Raw genomic sequence first — 5,567 nt, 5'->3', positions numbered from 1 at the left:
AGATGATCCCTAACATACAGTAATAATGTGCTTTCTGCCAAATGGTTCTTCACATTGGTTTGCTATGTCAAAACTGTAAATACAACAGATCATGGCATTTCTCTTTAACTGAATTGAGTTTATTCTGTATTTTTATCTGACCACTTAAGCTACAGGAAGGTATGGGGCCATTTCAGGATTTGGTCTCTAATTAAGGATCCTGATTGTCAAGTTTTCTGCTTATTTCCCTGGATATTTTGATAGTCAGTATTGGCCCTGGTGGGTGTTCCTGGGCTTAGGCTTTCTTCTATTTCTCAGAGGATTTATCAGTCATGATGCCAGCAACTTTCTCTCACTTGCATCACTTATCTTTGTGTGGTCTGTTTAATTCTTTGTTCTAACCACCAACAGCCTTGACTCCATCTCTATCTGCAATATAGTCACCATGCTGTATGTTACTAAGTGGATCTCAAAAGCTCTCATCACAAAAACAAACAAACAAACAAACAAACAAAAAACCCCTTGTGCTTGTTCACCAGAAAAAGCTAGAACACAGGTGTCATAAAAATCACTGCTAAATCAAAGCCAAAATGGGAAAGGAAAAGACTCATATCAACACTGTGGTCATTGGACATGTAGATTAAGTAAGTCTACCACTCTTGGCTATCAGAGCTACAAATGTGGTGGGCTTGACAAAAGAACCATGCAAAATTTTCAGAAGGAGGCTGCTGAAATGCAGAAGGGCTCCTTCAAATATGCCTGGTATTGGATAAATTGAAAGGTAAGTGTGAGCATGTGTTGGGAACCACCCTGCCTTATTTCAGAAGTTGTAACCCCCATGGCTAAGGCTGAGTAAAAAGACCTTGGGACCATAATCAAGCAAGAAGACAAAGCTTATCTTCCCAGCAGGGGCACCACCTCTGCCCCCTTTACTTCACCCTGCTTGGCACTGGGAAGATGACTGGCTAGCCAATGACAGTTAAGATTCCTCAAGGGGGGATCACCTAAGACAGGAACAGTCATGAAGGGGCCCTCAGGGAAGGACTTGGGGGGCTATAGAAAAAGGAGGTGATGGATCCTCATCCTTCAGTTTTGACATAGCCTGAGTCCTTATTCTGTCTGTAAGAAGTCTCCTAATCTCTTGACTGCCTCACTTCCCCTACCTGACTTAAGCTTGAAGCAATGGCTGGTAGAGGGTGGTGCAGCCCTGGGCAGGACCAGACAGTTCTCTGTGGCAATCAGGCCTAAGAAAGAATGCATAAAATTCGTTCTTCTTTATGTGAAGACTGCTTTGCTAAGAATGCTCTCAATTTTTTGATAAGCATCCAAGCATAAAATGAGTTTGTTTCCCAAAGTTTTATGGTTCTTTAGCTATCTGATCCTGACTCAGAATAAGTTCTCATATGACGCATGCACAGGCCTGCAGCGTACAAGGCGTTATAGATGGGATTCAAGACAAATTCACATAGACTACTGAGTCCTGTGGAGGAAAAGGGGCAGACCGCTCTTTCGAGGGGAGAACGCCTCGACCCTTACCCAGACAGGTTTTTATTGGGTTAATTTGTGCAGGAATACAGGTACAGATCATTAATCATCATCAGGCAGTAAGGATCAAACAGTAGATGGCATACAAAGAACTATTAGGGCTTGTTCTGAGTCAGGGTATATTAGCTAAAAGGCTACAAAACTTTGGAAAACACATTCATTTCCTGCTTGGACCTTTATCATTTAATTAAGAGCATTCTTACAAAAGCAGGTTTCACAGGATTTTACATATTCTTTCTCAGGCCTGATCATCAGGGGAGCCTGCCCTTTCCAGCACAGGGCTGTACCACCCTCTGTCATTGTTTCAAGCTTAAGTCAGGCAGAGGAGGAAAGATAGCCAAGAAATTATGAGACTTCTCACAGACAGAATGAGGACTCAGGCTTTGTCAAAGCTGTGGGGTAAGGGTCCATCACCCCCTTTCTCCATAGTCCCCCAAGTTCTTCCCTGAGGCCTCCATGTGATCATGCCTGTCTTAGGTCATTCCCCCCTTGAGGAATCTTACCTGTTATTGGCTAAATGATCAAGCATTGAGGACCAGTTATGAATGAAGGAGAAGGAGCAGAGCTCCTGCTAGGGAGATAAGCTTTATCTCCTTAGTGGCTTATGGTCCAAAGGTTGCTCATTCAGCCTTAGCCAGGAGTGGGTTACAGCTTCTGAAACCAGGCAGGGTGGTTCCCAACATTTATACTTCTTTGAATATTATCTATTGTTTGCTAATTACTGCCTGACAATGATTGATGAGCTTTACCTGTATTCCTGTGCAAATTGAACCCAATAAGCCCATTGAGGAACAGGCTCAATGCCCATCTCCTTTGAGAGATTGGTCACATTTCCTCCCCGAGCAGATCATGTCTTGGTAGATTTATTCTGATTCATGGTGGCCATGAATTATCATTCATGGCATGCCCCACAAGCATGGTATCACCATTGATATCTTCCTGTGGAAATTCAAGACCAGTAAGTATTATGTGACCATCATTGATGCCCCAGGACACAGAGACTTTATGAAAAACATGATTACAGACACATCTCAGGATGACTACACTTTCTTGATAGTTGCTGCTGGTGATGGTGAATTTGAAGCAGGTATCTCCAATAATGGTTAGACCTGTGAGTATGCCCTTCTGGCTGACACACTGAGTGTGAAACAGCTGATCATCGATGTTAACAAAATGGATTCCACTGAGCTGCCCTGCAGCCAGAAGAGGTACAAGAAAATTGTTAGAGAATTCAACACCCACATTAAGAAAATTGGCTACCACTCTGACACAGTAGTATTCATACCAATTTCTGGTTGGAATGGTGACAACATGCCGGAGCCATGTGCTAACATGCCTTGGTTCAAGGGATGGAAAGTCACTTATAAAGATCGCAATGCCAGTGAAACTACTCTGCTTGAAGCTCTGGAGTGCCTCCTGCCATCAACTCATTTAAATGACAGGCCCCTGTGTCAGCACCCCCAGGATGTCTACAAAATTGGTGGTATTTGTATTGCCCCTGTGGGTTGAATAGAGACGTGTTTTCAAACCCAACATGCTGATCATCTTTGCTACAGTTAGTGTTACAGCTGAAGTAAAGTCTGTTGAAATGTGCCACAAAGCTTTGAGTGGAGCTCTTCCTGTGGACTTTATGGGCTTCAATGTCAAGGACATGCCTGTCAAAAATGTTGGTAATGGCAATGTGGCTGTTTACAGCAAAAATACGTGCCTATGAAAGCAGCTGGCTTCGTGGTTCAGGTGATTATCCTGAACCATCCAGGCCAAATTAGTGCTGGATATGCACCCATTTTGGATTGTCACAGAACTCATATTGCTTGAAAATTTGCTGAGATGAAGAAGGAGATTGATCATCATTTTTAAGAAAAATGCTGGAAGATGGTCCAAAGTTTTTGAAATCTGGTGATGCTGCCATCATTGATATGGGTCCTGTCAAGCCCATGTGTTTTGTATTTTGTTTTTGTTTTAAAGAAATTATTTATTTATTTTTCAGAGAGAGGGGAAGGGAAGGAGAAAGAGAGGGAGAGAAACATTAGTGTGTGGTTGCCTCTCATACACCCCCAATTGGGGACCTGGCCTGCAACCCAGGCATGTGCCCTGGCTGGGAATTGAAAGTCCATGTGTGTTGAGAGCTTCTCTGATTATTCTCCTCTGGGCCACTTTCCTGTTCCTGACATGAGAAAGACAGTTGCTGTGGGTGTCATCAAAGCAGTGGACAAGAAGGCAACTGGAGCTGGCAAAGTGATAAAGTTTTTCCAAAAAGCTCAGAAGGCTACACGAGGTTTCTGGGCAGAAAACACCTACCCAGAAACATACCCAACACCTGTCATCCCAGTCTTAGTGGTGAAAGAACAGCCTCAGAACTACTGGTCTCAATTGACCATTGAAGTTTAATTGTAGAAGACTGGTTAATAATTATAATACATTGTAAAGCCATTAGAAGGAAAAGAGGATGTTTTGTGAACCATTTGTTTTGTGTGTATGGCAGTTTTTAAGTTATTAGTTTTTTTAATCAGTACTTTTTAATAGAAACAACTTGACCAAAAATCTGTCACAGAATTTTGAAACCCATTAAAACAAACTTTAATGTGAAAAAAATTATAATTATGTATGATAACATTGGACTTATTGTGGTGATTATTTTGCAATATATTATACAGTTCAAACTAATATAATGTTATATATCAATTGTATCTCAATTTCTAAAAGATATGGGAAAATAAATGTCTTCCCAGAGCTTCACAACTAATTTTTAAATGTTATATAATAATTATAATTACCATAATTTGGGGCATAGAAGTTACTCTGGTTAACTTTAGAGTTACTTGTTGAATTCAGACATAATCAACAGACACAACAATTAGGACACTGGGGCCAGCTGTATTCAGTGAAATGCCTGATAAAATTAAAGTAAACCTACTGAGGCTATATTGAATACAAGTTCTAACTATACTTGATCTTTTTTTCAATATTACCTTGTACCGTAAATGGAGGCAGTCTGGCTTCCTCACCTAGATGCCTGGGTAACTAAGAGAAGCAGTTTTTTCATAACATTGAATGGGTCTGATAAGTAGCGTTCTCACAGCCTTGACACTAGGTCCTATAAATGGTTCCCATAACATGAAGTGAACTCACATGTGCAGAATCATGCTCTCTTATATAATTTTTGGCTTTTTTGCTGGCTTCATTTGTCTCTAGTAGTTAAGCAGGTGAGGGCTTCTCACTAGAGAGATGTGCAGCTTGCAGCATGCATGATTCTCCCACTCATGAATAAAGGCATGTCAAGCATCCCCATAGTTCTGCACATTCTCTTCCATCCCCAAATCTAGAGTAGACCTGCAAGCCTTGACCAGCTGCAACACACACACATTTATACCGGGATTGTAAAGACTTTTATTGCTCTAATGAACACATCTTTACACTATTCCTGCAGCAGAAAGGAGGGTAGAATGTTGTCTTTATTGGGGGGACATTTAGATTGAGAGGAAGGCTCTTTGGGCTTGGCTGTTGGGATCTCCTGGGTTATCCCTATCTCTGCCTTTGACAGATCAAGAGTTCATGGGTAAGACCCCTGAGCTTGGATTACAATTCTTTATTTATAATATAATGGTAATAATTCATCCCCTTTTTTTCTTCAGGAAGATGTTGAAGGAATCTTAGCAACTTGAGAAAAAGGTTGCTAAGGTTGTTAAGATAGCATATCTTTATGTAGTCAACACAGTACTTTGTTATTAAAAATATTTCAGGTTGCCGTCCCACTGTGCCACTCATGAAAAGAGTGGCCCTTTCTTCTCATCCTGCAATCAGCACTTCCCCCATCTTTATCCATGAATCCAATTATAATTCCTTACTTGAAACCTCAGCACTGGATAATAGGCTTTCCAAAATATACAGTTGACAATTAGAATATTTTCATTTCTTTTTTTTTCTGTCTCTCTTCTTTTTAAAAAATTTTCTTTTTTAAATTTATTTTTTATTGATTATGCCATTACAGTTGTTCTATTTCCCTCCTTCATTTTCCTCCACCCTACCCCCCGTCCCCACCA

The 5,567-nt window shown here is 40.8% G+C and overlaps 1 pseudogene; it reads left to right on the top strand.

The window, feature by feature from the left end:
* Positions 1 to 2,427: 2,427 nt before the first annotated feature.
* LOC119065214 (elongation factor 1-alpha 1-like) lies at positions 2,428 to 5,189 on the top strand (annotated as a pseudogene).
* The last annotated feature ends 378 nt before the right edge of the window (positions 5,190 to 5,567 follow it).

This window comes from Artibeus jamaicensis, unplaced genomic scaffold, assembly GCF_021234435.1.
Source record: "Artibeus jamaicensis isolate MK-2021 breed Jamaican fruit bat unplaced genomic scaffold, CSHL_Jam_final contig_399, whole genome shotgun sequence".
NCBI lineage: Eukaryota > Metazoa > Chordata > Mammalia > Chiroptera > Phyllostomidae > Artibeus > Artibeus jamaicensis.
Note: the sequence above shows the minus strand (reverse complement) of the source record. Positions and strands in the feature narration are given on the sequence as shown.